Source organism: Aedes aegypti, chromosome 2 (assembly GCF_002204515.2).
Source record: "Aedes aegypti strain LVP_AGWG chromosome 2, AaegL5.0 Primary Assembly, whole genome shotgun sequence".
NCBI classification, from domain to species: domain Eukaryota; kingdom Metazoa; phylum Arthropoda; class Insecta; order Diptera; family Culicidae; genus Aedes; species Aedes aegypti.
In genome coordinates, this window is record NC_035108.1 from 90,497,594 (window position 1) to 90,516,761 (window position 19,168).

Below are 19,168 nucleotides of genomic sequence, written 5' to 3' on the forward strand. Positions count from 1 at the left end.
TGCCTTATTAGTTTGAATAAGAAAAACGTTCCAACTTTTCAAATAACAACATCTTCTCCTGCTGTAATGGAATGCATTATTAAAAGTAGAATGACTCATAATATGCAATGGAACAGAAAAAAATGATTCTTTTAACCCAAGGCAATATGTGACACATCAAACTTGCCACAATTCTCTAGAAACATCGCCCTTGCATGTATGCCCTGCAGATGAAACATTTATAGAAATTATTCCGGTGAAGTCATTCATATGCTTAGATGAATAGCAGTTTATCGGTTCATGCGGCTCAATGAACAGCAATGCAGCATGAAAGAACATACATTTTTCTCTGCTGGATGATGTGTTACTTTGCAACGTCTTGTTGTGGACTTCCTTCATACATCTGCAGCTTTACATGCTGTCTCTCGAAATAGCAGCCCTTCTAAGAAGATATGTTTCGATTTGTATTGGAAAGTTTTGTGGAAAAAAATAATCATTAAATATTTATACACTCCCGTAATAATACCAGCATAGGATAATGGCATCAAAATATCGTGTTTTTGTTTGTCATTTTCTTCTTACTGGAATTACGTCCCCACTGCACAGTGGTCCAGGAATCAGTTTTACGCGGAAAGATGCATTTTGAGCTTTAGAATGAAACATTAGACAAAAACGGTCTTCTACAAAGTTGTTTGTATTAATTAAGCTCTTTGTTTGGTGTTATTGAAAATTAGGGTGGACCACATTTTCATAGAAATTGTGTAACTAACTTTCTTATTTGTAAAAATTATATTATACATGCTTCAGCAAAGTTATAGATCATTCAATTTCAAGCAACTTTGTCAAAAAAAGTTTTTTTGTATCTCTCAAATTGACCGATTTAGAGCTTTTTTCCTACGGTGACCTAGGGTGGTCCGAACAAAACTCGTTTTCTGGCTCTAGAGTTTTCAATTCGTATTTCTCATCAAAGTGGTCTATGAAACACTTTTAGAGCTTTAAAAAATGCGTAATTTGGTGAGTAGAGAAACTCGCTATCTCCTTCCGTTTAGGAGTTATTGTTGTTTTTCTCTCAAAAACATGCCTATTTTGATTGTAAATTTCTCTGATTGGGGCAAACATAAAAAATATCTTTTGACGGCATTCAAAAGACAAAATAGAATTGTATATTATATCAAAAAATTACAGATGTGTTATTTTTGTAACTCTAATAAAATGCCTTGAAAAACAAAGGATTTTAAGCAGAAAAACTTTAATAACTTTTGAACTAAAATAGATATCATCAATATTTTTGCATGAAAATTTGCGTTTTGTTAAGTTCTTAAAGTCGTTCATAGACCGCTTTGACGAGAAATCTGAAATAAGAAAGATAGGGCTTTAAAACTATTTTGAAGATTTTCGTAGTATGTATTTCTTCATTATTTTGCATTTTGAGCATGAAAATGAAATTTTAGACAAAAATGATCTTCTACAAAATTGTTTCTAAAAATGTAAGCTTTCATACTGTGTCATTTGAAACTAGGGTGGTCCACAATATCACACATCTCATATAATCAACTTTTTTATTTGCAAAAATACTGGTATATGCTCTTAGGCAAAGCGGTAGAACTTAAAATTTTGATCAACTTTGCCAAAAAAAGTTTTTATGTAGCTTAAAATTTGACCAATCTAGAGCATTTTTTCCTAATCATCGCAGGGTGGTCCAACAAAAATAAGTTTTTTAACTCTAGTTTTTTTAATATTATTTTCTCGTCAAAGTCGTCTATGAACGACTTTTAGAACTTAACAAAACGCAAATTTTCATGCAAAAAGATTGTTGATATCTATTTTAGTTCAAAAGTTATTAAAGTTTTTGTGATAAAAAATATTTGATTTTCAAGACGTTTTATTAAAGTTACAAAAATAACACATCTGTAATTTTTTGATATAATATACAATTTTATTTTGTCTTTTGAATGCCGTCAAAAGATATTTTTTATGTTTGCCCCAATCAGAGAAATTCACAATCAAAATAGGCATGTTTTTGAGAGAAAAACAACAATAACTCCTAAACGGAAGGAGATAGCCAGTTTCTCGACTCACCAAATTACGCATTTTTTAAAGCTCTAAAAGTGTTTCATAGACCACTTTGATGAGAAATTTGAATTGAAAACTCTAGAGCCAGAAAACCAGTTTTGTTCGGACCACCCTAGGTCACCGTAGGAAAAAAGCTCTAAATCGATCAATTTAAGAGATACAAAAAAACTTTTTTTGGCAAAGTTGCTTGAAATTGAATAGTCTACAACTTTGCTGAAGCATGTATAATATAATTTCTACAAATAAGAAAGTTAGTTACACAATTTCTAGGAAAATGTGGTCCACCCTAATTTTCAATAAAACCAAACAAAGGGCTCAACTAATACAAACAACTTTGTAGAAGACCATTTTTGTCTAATGTTTCATTCTAAAGCTCAAAATGCATCTTTCCGCGTAAAACTGATTCCTGGACCATAGTGCACTGGGACAGAGCCTGCTTCACAGCTTAGTGTTCTACCCAAGTTACATTAGTAGCTAGATAACAGATTTTTCTGCTGAAATATGCTTAAGAGTGATATGTTCAACTTTAATTCTGCAAATATGTGTGTTGGAAATTAGCATTCCCACAGTTGATAACTTAGAGCTTTCTTTGTCAAAGTATCAATTTAAGTGTTTTCAGGGCCTGTATTGGAAATGAGTCTATATTCATTCAACTGATCTTTTTCTGGATTTTCTGACAAATCATCCCAGTTATATAAAACTCAAGATAGGCTAATAAGTTTCTTGAAAGGTTATGTTTCGGTCAGGATACATTAAGATGTACCTTCTTTTCAAAAATAGGATTTGTCCAAAACGCAGTTTTCAACACACTTAAATTGGAATGCCGAATCTCGGCTAATTTTAACCGAGATCCGCCGAGAAACCGGCAAACTTATTTCCTGGGACCTCATTAAATAAAAGCCGAGTATCAGTAAATCGTGCTTCGTTGCTAAGCAACCGGACAAATTGTTAGCTGAGTGTCGGTTAAAATCGGGAAACCGAGATTTGCACAGCCGAGCTCGTGAAAAAAATCTAAGTGTGTGTATATATATATATATACCCCGGCAAACTTAGTCTTGCTATCAAGTAGGCTGTTGAAAAACGATTGTTTTTCCGACTTTCCCGGTGAATATCCTGGGATTTTTATACACACAAACACGTCGGAACACTTGACGAATAAAACGGAAAAATAATCATTCAAATCGGTTGACTCGTTCGGAAGCCATTTCGTGACATACAAACACCACTCCATTTTTATTTATATAGATGGATTGCAACGCTCCAATATTTTATTAAGAAAGATAATAAAAAATATGGACAAATATCAACTATGTAAGAAATTGTGTTTGTTTATATATCATTTTAATTTGAAACGTAAGTTTTACTTTTCAACTTTTATGATAAAAAATGCACCTTGTTTCAGTGTACATTTTTACCTCGTAGCCCGAACGGTTCCTTACAACATCTTCATGCAACGTATTTCTTTAAAGCCAAGAGTTTCGGAGCTAGATTTTTTCAAATAAATTACATGCGAAATTTAATAGGCAATTTTCAGACTTATTGCTGAGACAAAACCGTCGATTTATCAATGGAAACACCGACAACATGTGTGAAATGTGCAACTTTGAATATGCACCTCTCTGTCGTTTTCGAAGCGATTTTCAAAAATCTTGAATCTTGAATAGTGTCCGGTTCCATTACTGATTTTTTTTAAACCGTATAGGCCAGAGTGAAAGCAAAAATAATAATATCCTCACCGCTCAGCGAATTCTTTACGGATTAAAATGATTTTTTGTCAGTATACTGGCTCACATATCTAGTTTCTAGAAGTGGTCAGAGAAAGTCGGAAATATTATTGCGGCCGGAGTTATTCCGGTGGGTCACTGGATCAAGTCGAGTAAAAAACGGCTATTTTTGGGACATGCCAAGTTACTTTCATTTATTTGTAATGACAATTATTTTAATTTGCATAAATCATTTAAATCCGATATTCAACATTATAAATGAAAAGTTTTGCGTCGTTTAAAATATACCGGATGTGGCTATAGATTTGTGGTATACTAAACCGCTTCAATTCTCGAAAAGTATAAATCAAACATAATTTTGCAGTAAAATGCGTAAAATGGGACCCGAAAATGGTCATTTGTAGAATCATGCACATGATATGACATCAATCAGGAATCAAAGTTATCCAATTCAATCGTTTCTCGAAAGGTTTATACTGAAGCAATTTTCTTGAAATTCCGTGATATAGTGGTCACATTATAGCCGATTCCGGAAATTATGTGTGACTTGAAATTTGCCTACCTCCAGGGGCACAAACGCACAGTACCGTTTTGTACCCGACCTGACCCTCACCGGAATAATTCCGACTTCCTCTGGCCACTTCTAGAAACTAGATATGTGTGTCAGTATACTCACAAAAAATCATTTGAATCCATTGAAAATTCGCTGATCGGTGAGGGTTTTAGTATTTTTGCTTTCACTCAGACCTTATACGGGTTAGATCGCGTCGAGAACGACAGAGATATGGATGGTCAATGTTGCACTTCCGACTTTCTGAGGGTGGTTGGGTGTACGTGCAGGTGTTAGGGTTTCTTTGAGATTTCTCTCTCATTTTAGTTTTCTCTCTTAATTTGCGTTAAAAATTAGACACAACCATTCAGTTAAGTTCATCAGAGCGTTTCTATACAGCATTCACATTTTGAAACAGCTGATGCTCTAATTGCTTTTCTGCGAATGAGATCGATACACAACCAAGTGAAATCACCAGCATCCGCCCCCATGGCACAGTTAATAGGTAAATATTTGGAGCAAAACAGAAACTCAACTGACTGCGTAAACATTGTGTGGAATTTCCACAAACAAGTGCCATGCGTCGGTTCCTAACTTTGCGTCTAGGGTGAAAGTTTCTCTATGATTTATCAAAGTGTTTCTATATTCTATAACTCTCATAACTGTAACTGTAAATATTGCTCTTCAATTTACAGTTACAGTATCTTATTTTTGATTTTTTTTAAGGCGGATTCACGATTGGAAAAGTGCACCAATCCATAATATTCCAATTGGACGAAAATGCTATTACGATATTAACTACGGAGCAGTTATCCTATGTAGATTCGAAACCACCAATTGTAACAAATATGTATATAGTCATGTCTTCTGATCTTCAATTGAGTGTGCCATTAAACTTTAATTACAACTATTGGACTGGTGTAATATTTCGTAGCATTTCACTTCATAGATTAGCTATGTATATGCCAACGATAGAAGCATATCCAGTGTGAGAGAACAAACTCCGAAGAACGATGCAACCTGCAAGGAAGGAGATGCAAGGAAAAACAACTTCAAAGTTTATGATGGGAATGTGCTGCTGTTTGAGGAGTAATTACAGCAGTAATTGAGATCCCACAGAGACACACAGAGAAATTGATATTTTATCATTTCAAAGAACGGAGGTTCCATCTTCTTTGACGTGCTCTCTACAGCGACATTACTTATGACGAAACAAGTTATATTCACTTCCTGGTGCTTCTGCATTTGCGATCTATTCCTCTTTATAAATGTTATCCAGTGCGATACGAGGTGAATACGAACAAGGTGGAAGTATACCACAATTTCAGCAAAAAAGATATAGCATGGTTAATCGAAAAACCAATCTTCCTCTAAATTGTCTCTGCTGATGTAAGTTTTGGCACCACCTGAAGCAATAAAATAATACATCTCAGTGCGACAAAAAAAAATTATTTGTTTTTAATGATTGCGTAATAAGTGAAAGATCCCTTTTGGAAATATTGATTGTTTGAATGTTTAAACACTATTCAATAAGATAATAATTTAAACTTGGTAGGTCCCACTCACACCGGATATGGAGAAATTGAGGGGTAATGTGGACCAACTAAATTCGAAATGAAATCAAAATGTCTTTTCAACGTAAGCACCTCTTCGTAATGCTCAAAACTTGTGCTTCATGCTGATAAAATGATTTTTGAAACTTTATTTCGAAACAACACAAGAGCTTGAATGTGTCACAATTTTCCATGTAAGTTAAAATGGCGCTGAAATGGCACATTTCACATGATAGATAAAGCAACAATATTATATGTACCTCATACATTCCTAGTCGCTATAGCTTACACTTTCAAGATGAATACTTTTATGCCACAAACGAACAATGCCTGAACGTCCCACTTACCCCGGTACCTTAATTATGAAGTAATTAAAAAGAAACATCTCTTCCATGTTCATGAGCAATTAATAGAACAAATCAAGAATCTCATAAGAAATTTTCAGATAAATCTCTAGAGGAGGAGAAATTTGATGACTATTCCTTGAGGGAATTCCTTAAAATATTTCTGAATAATTCCTTGACGAAATAATCGAACAATTTTTGAAATAGTTTATTATACCTAGATTTTGAAATTTTTTTTACGAGTTTTGTGACGTATTTTCAGAGAAATGACATGTCATCGCATGTCGTCCCCAAACTCTCAATTTAATAGTACGATTCAATATTCTATCACGTAAAATTTCAGCCTTCCATCACGTACCATAAAGCACCACCAAACAAGCCTCCAAATGCCTCCTTCGGTTTGAACAGATAATAGCGATGGGCGCCGTAGTTAGAAACACAATGCGGAAAAATGCCTGCAGCCGTTTACACAAAGCATTTCCTCCCACGATTCCTCAGCATCAAATTTACAGCAACGTTCATTGATCGTCTTTATTATGGGGTGTGAAACTTCGGTAAACCTCCCACTGGAAACCGAAATAAACCCATGAAAATTAATTTAATGCTTCAGGATGCTTCAACGACAACTAGGGTAGAGTGCCATGAAGTTTGGTGGTGAGAATAGAAATGATGGTTTTGAAATAATTGTATAAAACTTCTTTTACATATTTCTTTTCAAAAACTAGTAATCAAACTTTGTTTAATTTTAGAGTAAGGTGGGGTAAACGTTCGACTTTAGTTAAATGATAAATAATTCCAAAACGATAACAGTAGAAAAAAAAGAATACTACACAGTGAACCTTCAATATATTAGCTATTATTTTGCCGAACAATTAGTGTTAAAATATTTACTTATATTATGTTACAACAGTTCTATTACTGATCATTTTACACGAACTTATACCCTACTAGTAGGACAAAAGTTAGAATCTAGTGGCATACTTTACTCTATCCAGTGATGAGAAAAGTACTGGAGCAAACATTTACCGCCTCTACATTTACATCTTTCTACCCGACCATCAAAATCCAAAGCAAACCATGACCGTTCAAAACCAAAAAATGTCACGGCTCTTCAAAACTGTAATCTTCTTCTTCCTAACGTTTTTCAACCCCGAATGCGAAATGACTCGAGCACAGTGGTGGGTGACACGATTCTTGCGGTTTTCGGGGTTTTGCATTTTTGCTCGATAAAGGTAGCATGAAATTGAACTTGTTTATATGTATCGCAACGGAATGATTGTGCTCTTTCTGTTAGAGCTAATAGATTTCAATTAGTTGAAAACGCTAGCGAAATATTAGCGATTGAATGGTTTAACACTTTTTACAATCATTCACCTTGGAATGGCTGCCCGAAAACGGTCATAGTGGAGAGACAAAAACAGTCAAGCAGTGTGTGAACCGTTGGCAGCGCAACGCCTGATGGTATTGATGCTGCTGCTGCTTTGTGTTTTGGTTGAATGGCAAAATCGATGAACTGTGGTGAATTGTGGTCACAGTTCCCAAGACTGACTCTATCCTTGAACTTATGTTTACAGAATTACCAAAAATAGGGTTAATTTTATTTATCCGAAAATTGCAGTTTTTCGAAAAATTTGGAAACATGTGAAATTTTGGTGACTATTTTCGCACGATCAGACAAATTTCACTGAATTTAGAGATGATCTAAGCAATTTGCAAGTTTTTTTTTTCAAGAGGATTTCTGTTTCGCTGATCCGAACTTTGGTCCTCATTTGAGTCAAAAAAATCTAATCATTTATGCAATAATCAATAAACCTTAAAGCTTCCTATGGTAAGCATAAAAAGGATCTTACTTAAAATAGAACAGGATTGTATTCTTAGATATATTTTCCATGCCGTTCAATATTGACTGAAAACTACAACTGTCACATCTAAAAACAACAAATAGCCATAACTTTCCAAATTTTAAACTGTGCGAACCACCATGACATTTATTTCATTTGTTTCAAATTGAGCTTTACCCAACTTTTGCTCAGTTCTACGTGCTAAAAAATGATGTGAAATAAAAATAAATTTGATTTGATCAAGCATTTTGCACATATCTCCTCTTATAGGTACTCAGACTAGAGGAAAACACGGACAAACGGGTTGCCATTGTTGCAGATGTAAAATACATAGTAGTGCCTACAATCATAGGTCCCACATTATCCGACAAAGATGAAGACAAACTTTTCCCATCAGGCATCAAAAGTTTTCTTCGCACACGACTTGTTTCCGGTTTGCGGTGATTGCTCGACGGTCGTGAATCTTCTTCCTAGACACTAGAGAAGGGCGGTAGATGCAATCAAATCCTATGACGACTTTCCCGTTATTCATTCAGTTGTAGCCCATGTTGTAAACCAGGCTCTCCCAACCTGTTTGAACCGTAGGCCCAAGCAAGATTGTGCTGCGGATCTCATTTATTTAGTGGACACACAATTCTATTTTTTTTTAAATCAAACTAATGTGAAAAAAGGTTTTTCTTTAGAGAACTTTTTTTTTTAGGCACTCCGTGCACTTGGCCACTACTATGCCGATTATCATATCGTTACTGAATCTATTTATATCCTTATTGCTATTTCTCTCATACCGAGCAGGTAGAGGAGAGTGCTGTCGTTGGTCCAATCCATATCCATATAGTCGTAGTCCATTGGTGTGTGGTGGTTCATTTTGCCATGTTTCCGTGTCGTGTGAGGCAACAGCCTACAAAGAGGGTCAGTTTGTCTCAGTCACTATCCGATACTGACGGATAATGAATGTGTTTCCCCAATACACGGTCCTTCGTGCGGCGTTTTCTGGTGACTTGACGGAGTTTTTTGTGAGGGAGGATTGGGAATCGAGCCCATGACCTACCGCTTACGAAGCAAAAACGTAACCTCGAGGCTACGGGACCCCCTTAGAGAACTTGTATTCAGTTAATTGCTGAGAAAAGTGCACAGAGAAAATCCCTTCCAAGCCTTTGTTATGACCAAAGACGAAATTAAGACTTCGATGTCCCTTGCAGTTGCCCAAAATTCCATGGCACAGAGCATAATCTAGAATGCCGTGAAAAGTGTACTGCGATCTGTCAAACTTGGGTACCTTCTGCAGTACCAAGGGATCAAAAGCTGTACTAGAAGTGATACCTAATCTGAACACGAGTGGGACGCACCTGTTATGACCTTGTCCAAGATTCTGTGAAAATAAATAGCATAATTTTGATTTTTTTTATACGAAATACCAAACATATTGAGGATATATTTCAATTTACAGTAATTGAAGATTTTACAACAAAAGTTATGTTCTGAATATAAGACAATTAGTTTAAAAAGTTTGGAATGTTGAACATACAAAGCTGAAAAAGCTGATTTTGTGTAAAACTATTTTAAAATCTTTTGAGAAACATATTGGATTTAATTAGAATTTAAAGCTCAAACCATCAGTTTTAACGTGTTCTAACTTAATGTGCAAGTGAACGTACCAGACATGTCATGCAAGTGAACGTACCAGTCATCAAACTCTTCACGGACTGCATAAAATAAAACTGTAAGTCGGATGTGACCCACGTTTTTAACGTTGAGCAGCTCTGTTGTAAACGATTACCCAAACGACAAAGACGACGGCGCTGTGAAAGTCGCGGGAGCATTCAATTGTGCCTGCCAAGCACGCTGCGGGAAGCTGTTTATCTTTTGATTAGTCGCTTTTTGCCGCTTGAAAGTGCTCGCAAATCGTTTCATGGAACTTTTCTTGGCCTACTACCCAGGAGAGAGAGAGTGTTTTTATGTGTGCGAAAGTGGGCCCTCGGAGATCGTATTCCTCGGGCGCAACTTGTTTGTGTTTTCCGTGGCTGTGCAGAGGGACTGCTTAACAAAGCAAGCGACCGCCATGGCGCGAGTGTTTGTGAAATGGTTTTCGCAAATTTCATACAAATAGTGTACAGTTAGGTCCCCTAGAAGACGTCACCCATTTTCCTCCCACCGCAATTTCTTAGCTGTTTTCAATCGGATGAAGCTGGTTTTTCGTTTGTGACTGAGACATAGATGAGCTAATTACCTCTTATTGCCAACCAAATTTCACTAGAATCAATTGAACGACAGCTGACAAATTGGAGTGGGCGTAAAGTAGATGGTAGCGTCTAATAGGAAACCTTACTGTAGTTCAAAATATAGTTCATACAATCCAGTGTCCTGTAGAGATGGGCAAAACGGCTCATTTTAGTGAACAGATCCGATCGGAATCACTTATTTTAGTGAACCGGATCTTTTGAATGGTTCAGTAGCTCAGCGGTTCGCAAAGAAAGAGCAAATTAAACCGTGCTAACGGAAAAAGAGAGATTCAATCCGTGTTGCGCGATATTCATCATACCTTTCGTGTCTTTCTTCGTACATACTTCTCCAGAAACTCACGACATACTCTGTCGATTTCCTCTAGCCGATACAAAACGAAGAAGCAAAATTTGCTTCGCCGTTTGAGTGGGCACTTTTTCTCTATCTTCCATCTATATGTATGCAAGTGGGCGGGGCAAATTAGATGCTTGGCTGTGTATGCTGAGAGTGCGGAGCTGCAGCAAATTGTCTTTACATGTGTGCCGTGGCGCGCAAAGCAAGAAACGTGTCAATCATTATAAAAAAGCCGAAAAACGTACGAAAGAGAATAGAGGAGAAGAATCGGTTCGTTCTTTTTCCGGGTCACTTTTTGTCTGATCCAATGAAATGATCCAATCAAATGAACCGACTCTAGCCAAAAAAGAGTCACGGATCACTAATTCTTTTGACTGATCCGGATCCTTTGAACGGCTCCGACTCTTTTGGCCTGGCTCATATTTAGATAAACGTGTTACAACGTGCTCCTTCTAGTTACCCTACTACCTACCTACCTTCAGCTTAGCGTCTCGCCATAGTCGGGCGTATTGTAGAGCTCCATTTCCGTCGGCCTTGAGCGATACTTCTTCAGTTGCTCCTAACGTATAGGGTCGCTAGGTCCTCTTCCAATGCGTACAGCTAGCGTATCCGTGTTCCTCCACGAAGTCGCCTACCTCTACCTGGTTCTCTGTCGAATATAATTTACGCGATTATTACTTCCCACATTACCACTCGCGATTCGTGTGTCTTCGTTGATGTTGAGTGTTGATGAATTCATATCGACAATTTTGTTTTATTTATTTATTAGTATTATTTCAAACATTACATTCATTTCTTATATCTAGGTGTTCTGTTTTATTAGACAACACTGTCATCCTAACTTGGTAAAACAAATTAAAGTTTTTATTAACATTTTGTTATTACATTTCATTTACCGTAGCAGTTCAGATTTTTTACAGGTGAGTTGATTTCACCTGCTTATAAGAGAAAAAAAATAAAGTTTTCAATTTAAGTAGATGAAAAAACCGAATTTAGTACTATACCATTTAAATCCACTAGAGTATGTATCATTTGACAATTACGCGTAATTCGACCTCAACTGTAAGGCCGTCTTCAGTGTCGTGTACTAGACTCGACGCATAATATAACGATAATGCATTAATCGTGGCAATAGAAGAAAATTTGATTCCGTACACCCTTTACTAATTTGAAGCTCAGATGTGGTACAGCTCATATCGCATGTTGGGTTAGAAGACAGAAAAAAATGAAAGAAATTTCATTAGCATCACATTATGAGGCCCATGTTAAATTCTCAATGTGTCATTGTACGTCAAAGTGACAAATATGCAGTTATGAGCAGAGCACTACAGAGACAAATTTAGCTAAATTATTTAACTAGACAAACTCTACCCGAATCCTATGAGTACAAAAAAGTTTTCATCACATAATGACATAGACGTCATCGTATATACGTCGGTGGAAAAAAAAAACGCATTTCCCAAATTGAACAAAATCGTATTCCGTCAGTACTCTTCATGAAAGTTTTGACCACCTGCAGCCGCATTTCAATCAACTTGCCTGTGATTCACAGTCTGGGCTAGGAAAGCATGCCAATCGTTGAAATCCAATACCGTTGTAGAAACTTTGCCTCACAGTATAAAGTACAGCAAGAACTAAACAAAAAAACTGTTCGAAACTAAACTTCAAATTCGCATACTCGGTCAGTGGTCGGTCTGGATTTGAATGATTTTTCCTGTAACTGTATTTTTTTGGTTGTGGATGTCTAGTTCGACTGGCTAACCAAGTGGACCGGTTCTGAGATTCGCTCCCGTCTATCACTGAGTTAATTATAGAACACTGTGGAAGCGTTTCCTAATGATAGATAATGGTTTCCGGCAACCATTGTAACGTTTGAGCAAAGTGTTTTTGTTCAACTACAGAAAAGGATCTACCGTGTTGTCTCAAATTTCGAACAGTGGTTATAATTAATATTTTCAAAATTTTGTTCGAAAAGGATACAATTGTTAAAAGGAGCTCACAAAATGCTTCAACTGGTTCTTCTTCTTTCTTGCGTTATATGCCAACTGAGACATAGCCTGCTTTTCAGCGTAGTGCACTGCTACGGTTATTAACTAAGAGTTTCATTATCAATTTACCATTTATGCTCTCATATATCACAAAAGTTTTTAAATCTTAATTCACTTTAAATATAACTTGAGTTAAGGTCGAAGGTACCCTAACGACTCCAGAATATTATTATCGCCGGCTTTAACTGGTATTTGCTTCAATATTGTTTCCAATTTGAAATATTGAAAAAGGATTTATCGAAACACTAATCGAAAACTGATTACCGGTTTGTTCTGAATTCAATTGCATGACATGAGAAACCTTGTTGATAACATAACCTAGTCCAAAAGTAGAAAAAAAATACACTCTTGATAATCTTCTTAGCATTGTAATGACTCTCCAGATCACAATGATACTACCAGTCTCAATATCGTTAGTTCAATTGTCGAAAGAAAAAAAAACTCAATTTCATTCAATTTACCACGATAGTCGGCAATGAAGTTATTGTTACGGCTTCAATGGCGATGAAGCAAAAACGTACAATCGCGAGCATCAGAGAAAAACCATCATTCTCATCGCATCCGTTCTCGCGGTTGTCAGTCATCGTTGTCCGTTGATTGCAGATGCAGCTGCTGCTTTTTCGACAGTTGCAATGGAAATGATGAGCTCTCTTGTTGGTTGGATGCAATGTATCTCACCGTGCTGCTGCTGCTGCTGTTGCTGCAACATTGCAATATGGATATGTGGGTCCGGCCGTTGTATTCACTTTACTAGCATCTATATTTTCGAATTTCCCTGTATCGTGTCTTTTTGCACGCGTGCAGTGGTGGTCGTTCGTAGCCCAGTCTGTGGAGGTATAACTTTAAAGATGGCAGGATGCTATACAAAAAATTGGTGTTTGTAACTGTTGAATTCGACTTGTAAGTCTTGTTTCGGCTGTGCAGTCTTTTTAAAAATGCGTTGATTTTATTGAATCTTCGCAAACAAATCGAACTTGTGCTCAAATCTAGTCCTTAAAACTCGAAACAAGACACTATAATATTAAAGTTATAAACTATTGTTACTAAAGCCCGAGGAACACTCTGCATCTCCACAGTTGTCAAGAAAATCAGTTTGAGTTAGTGGAATCTGAAATATCTCGGCATATTTTAAAGTTTTTTGAAGTTGTAAAGTGACCAGACGTCCCGTTTTTCGCGGGACAATCCCGCATTTTGATGTTTTGTCCCGTGCTGAAAAGTGTCCCGCGAAATGTCTCGTATTTTTAAAGCAGTTTTTATCACTACCCAATTTGCTTACCCACTATTTCTTAAATGCCTTTTAATGGTTTTTAATTAGTGTGATTTTTACAAATGGTGAAAATCGTCTTCTAGCATCAGATTTCGTCACATTAACTTGTGGCCATTACCTTACACTTACAAGCTTCTCTGTGAGCTACAAAGTCTTAAGCAAGTTTGTTCAACCTTTTAGAGAAATGGGTCAAATCTCAGAAACAATATAGTCGGGCGTGTCATGACTTTTCGTACACAAGTAATCTCAATCCAACATTTGCCAATTGATGAAATTCAATCTATTCGAAAAAAAGCAATGATAACCTAATGGAGATTTTTTTATATTTTGAACAATAATTTTAATGTTAATGTTAATGTTCAATGTCACTGTAATAAAATTCTCTAGGAATGCTGCTCAGGATTTTCATGATTCTGTAAGCTTTCGTTTCAGAACTTGTCACAGTCTTCCTCTAGTTCCTATGAAATCCCATTTAGGTTTAGAAAAGAGATTTTCTCTAGATTCCTTTAAGAATTGTATTCCAGAATCTAATGATTTCTTCGGGCAGCTATCGTTTGCTGTTCAAAATAAGATTATATTTCAATGCCAAACAAGGCTTCTTATGAAATATATTTCATGGATGCTGTGATGACTGTTATTTCAGAAGTTTTAATGGCATTTAGGCAACTAAAACGACTTTTACATTTACTTCTCCGACTTTTCGGCGAATATTTTGATATCTTTGAAGGTTTAGAGGCTACGTTTTGAGTTTACGATAGTCTCTCAAAAATTTGACAAGTGAGCATGAGCATGAACATGAGCACTGTGCTTACAAAAACAATCAGCAGAGGCTAATCGGGATCAGTAGAATCTTTAATGTGTAAGTACTGCTGCTCTTATTATTATAACAGACAATAACGGCGCCAGCTGCATCCGAATACAGGTCAATTTGAGGAATGGGAGGGAAATGTTGACGTGTTGCTTGCTTTATGAAAGCTGAGGAGTAGAAGCAAAAGTCGTTTTTGCTGATCAAAGACTATATATAGCAAATATATTTCATATCTATATTTTTATCATACTGGCGGACACAATTGGCAAAAAAAGATATCGGGATTCTCATTAATTCTCATTGAACCACATAAATCAAACGTGACTTGTCCAGAACTTTTTTTAAACACCGAAAAATCGTCAGCCTCAATCATTATCACAAATAGTCTCTGCAAGTTATACCTACTTGAGTTTGTAACTTTATAGGAAATACTGCAACTGCAAACAATTTGAAAATATATTTTGTTCCTGCCTTTTACGACATTTTCCACTGTCAATAAGTGATCTGTACGTACAAGAAACAATCCTTTCTTTTATTTTATTATTTTAATCAACATGTTAAATTTTGGCCCGCTTTACAGCAAAATACATATGGCCGCTTTAGCCCAAGGAATTCTGCAGTGTTTTCAAAAATCCTGGAATACTATCGAAATTTTTGGAATTTGTGGAATGTTGTCGAAGTATTTGTCATTCCTGTAGTATTGCTATGAATCCCGGAATATTTTTGTGATTATGAAAGCACTCTCGGGGGATTTATTGAACTATCTGATAAATTTAGAGGTTGAACAAACTTTAATTTCCTCGTGTATCACGTTAGCTATGGAGTTGTTGGAGTATTGACGAGTATATAGTAAAACACAAATTCGATTTGAGATACCTCTTAATCTTCCCCGTTTCGGATTAAAATTGGCTTAGTTTGTTTTGACATTGCAATTAGGACTTGGGGGTGACTGGCTTGATTTCACATATTTCGATTTTCGTCTATTCATGTTTATACGGCAGCTTATGAGTACACACAGGTACTCACGGGCATAAAGTCACTCACGGGTATTCCAAGGTTCCCACGTATAATTATAAGTTTTCACTGATAATTAAAGGATTAAGAGATTTTAACGGGTGATCAGAGTACCCACAATCACGGGTAATCTAGAAAAGTCACAGTTATTTCTGGGTGCCCATGGATTTTCAAAATTATTCATGTGTGATAATCACGTGTTACTTACTTAGTGGAAACAATGGTAGTAGCCATCTCTGGGAAGTACGATAATCTGCCAGGGCTATGAGTTGTTTTCTGGTAGGAGATATAGTTAATTAGATACAATTGTAAAATAACTTGATGGTGGGGCCTTCCTTAGCCGAGTGGTTAGAGTTCACGGCTACAAAGCAAAGCCATGCTGAAAGTGTCTGGGTTCGATTACCGGTCGGTCCAGGATCTTTTCGTAATGGAAATTTCCTTGACTTCCCTGGGCATAAGGTATCATCGTACCTACCACACGATATACGAATGCGAAGATGGCAACTTAGGCAAAGAAAGCTCTCAGTTAATAAGTGTGGAAGTGCTCATGAGAATACTAAGCTGAGTAGCCGGCTCTGTCCCAGTGGGAACGTTAATGCCAAGAAGAAGATGGTAAAATAACTTTAAATTATAAAATTGTTCAAAAACTTTACCGTGCTGCATCAATACCCAGATACTTAAGACGACATGAATGTTCAAACTGCGATTCTTATATGTTTATTAAGAATTTTCTTAAAGTGTTATTATTCGACACATTCTTATACTTCAAATCATCATGGAAGCGATGGAATTTTCTCGATTTTTGATGATTTTTATTCAATGAAATATTGGAGTCTATCTTGCTTCTAAATCCGGACACCTAATACAAAGGTGTTTTTAAATCCGGACACCTTCAATGTAATATGAAATATTTATATTTCATTACAAGAAAACCACACAAACTCGTTTAAATATCGTTCTTGTGTCAATTCGATGCATGTAATCACCCTATAATGCCACAAAGATCAAAACGTAACTATTATTAGTGATTTAGCTACCTGATCTGCAGCTCGTGTAGCTTGAGTTCATTTACGTACGGCTTGATTCTGATACCGGAAGATATACACAATTAATTTTACACTGATCCATCTTCTGATAACTCACAACGCTGTTAATGAATATCGTTTAACTCTTCTCTTATTTTATCTTAAAAAAAAAATTACACTTGTTTAAAGTAGGTTTTTCATATGATGTCCGGATTTGCAATCACTGGCTCATAATTCCGAACAGTCTCTTTTTACACCGTTTGAATACACATTTGTATTATTTTCACATCAGTAGTGTAATCGAACATTAAAAGTATCATTTTGGACTTAATTCTGTTCAAACAATCCACAAAAATATGCTTCACACACTTTTTATTCACTAAACGTTGTTCGTGCCCTAGTTTGTGCGTTCACAGTTCGTCTAACTTGAATCAAAACGGATCGCGATGAAATGACGTTCGACAGAAACAACAAACTTATTTTTATTTCTAGTAATTATTTGGCAATGTTAACTAGATTGAAATGGTAGTAAATATTTAAAGTCAAAAGTATGAATAAAATCCAATTCTTTAACGTTCAAATTAGGACAAAATAATTGGATATTATCAGAGTGTCCGGATATTGGTACCGTCCGGATTTAGGCGTTAGGCGTTGGTGAGCCCCGTGCTGGTGCCCGACGAGTCCCATCAGCTATCGTCGAGGCACACGCCACGTGCGAGTAGTACCGACCGCTATGGAGGTGAGGGCCTAGGAAGGTCTGATGGGTTAGTCCACGCTCTCTTGTGCCCAACATCCGATGTGGTACTACCCCGTCCGCGAGCACGAGGGACGTCCTTCCACTACCACGTAGTCCATCAAACTTGCCCCCACAAGGTTCCACAGAAGTTAGATCGCAACCCGAAGACCCCGAGGGGCAGCGTGGTAATCAGTTACGGATTCAGTATTCGAAGATGCAGAGTGTCAGCCACCCGGTGTGTAGCTGTCGGAAAGTAACAACTATAAATGTTCTTTTACCTAATCTCTCGCTAAGCATACGTACACCTCTATGGGCCCCAACGAACCACCAAGGGCTTATGGGATTTCAGCAGTTTGGAGGTGTTGTTGAATATCTCGTATGCGTTAATGGATAGCACAGTACTGCCTTGGGCGAAGTTACAGTGCTCAGTAAAAACTACATTTAGGAGTTGAGGATCATCCTTTTAATTGATGACTTGGCCGGCAGGTACGCTATTTCTGACTTTCACTAGGGATTGAGGGATAAGAATGCAAACTTTGTAACTTTCTTGATGCGGATGTTTTGGAGGGTTGGTGTTTTCGGAAGAGATGTTCAGTAGACAGTCCTCACCAGGCGGCGCTGGTGTGCACGAAACTATTGATTTTCAAATATCTCAGAATTCTACTGACCTGTTGGAAAGTGGGCGCCTCCTTCAAAATTGTTCAGTAGGACAAGGGCTAACATTATTAGAGTGAAACGTTTCGAAATTTTGTCACCAGGTGGCGCTTGTGAGCATGAAACTTTTGTTTTGCGGATATCTCTGTAGTCTGACCACTTAGAAAGATGGCATCTGTGGCAAAGTTGTTCAGAAGGTCAAGGGCTAAAATTATTTGAGCCGAAGGTTTCGAGATTGTGTGACCAGGTGGCATTAGTGAGCATAGAACTTTTGTTTTGCGGATAGCTTAATAATCTGATCATTTAGAAAGAGGGCGTCTTCAGCAAAGTTGTTCAGTAGCTGCAGGTTTATTATTTTTGTAGCCAAGAAATTCAATATACTGCCACCATATGCCACTTGTGAGCTACTGGACAACTTTACCGAAGACGCCATTTGTCTATTTGATCAGGATTCTGAGATATTCGCAAAGCAAAACTTGTATGCTCACTAGCGCCACCCAATGACAAAATCTCGAATCTCTTGGCTCAAATAATGTTAGTTCATGAGTTACTGGACAACTTTGCCAAGGACGCCACCTTTCTAAGTGTTCAGGATCCTGAGATATCTGCAAAACAAAACTTTTATGCTCACTACCCGACTATCTGAAACTATCAAATTATAATTTGATGTGTTGTTTAGTTACGACCATTTTTTACAACACCGATTGTAATAAATTGGATGCAGGATGTTGTGAAAATAACTAAAATTTTGCACTGCAGCATATCAAAATTGTAACATATTTCGTTACAAAAGCCGCTTTGGGTAAAAATTAATGAGGGTAAAAACTGTATATTCTCACTCATTTTTTGGGTAAATGTTTTTGAGTGTGAAAGTCTTTGTTTTAGACCAGAAATGAAACAAAAAAGGTTTAATACCCTTTCCAAAAAATAAACAAGTCTTTAATGGGAATTGAACCGTGACATCCCAGCAACTCAGAG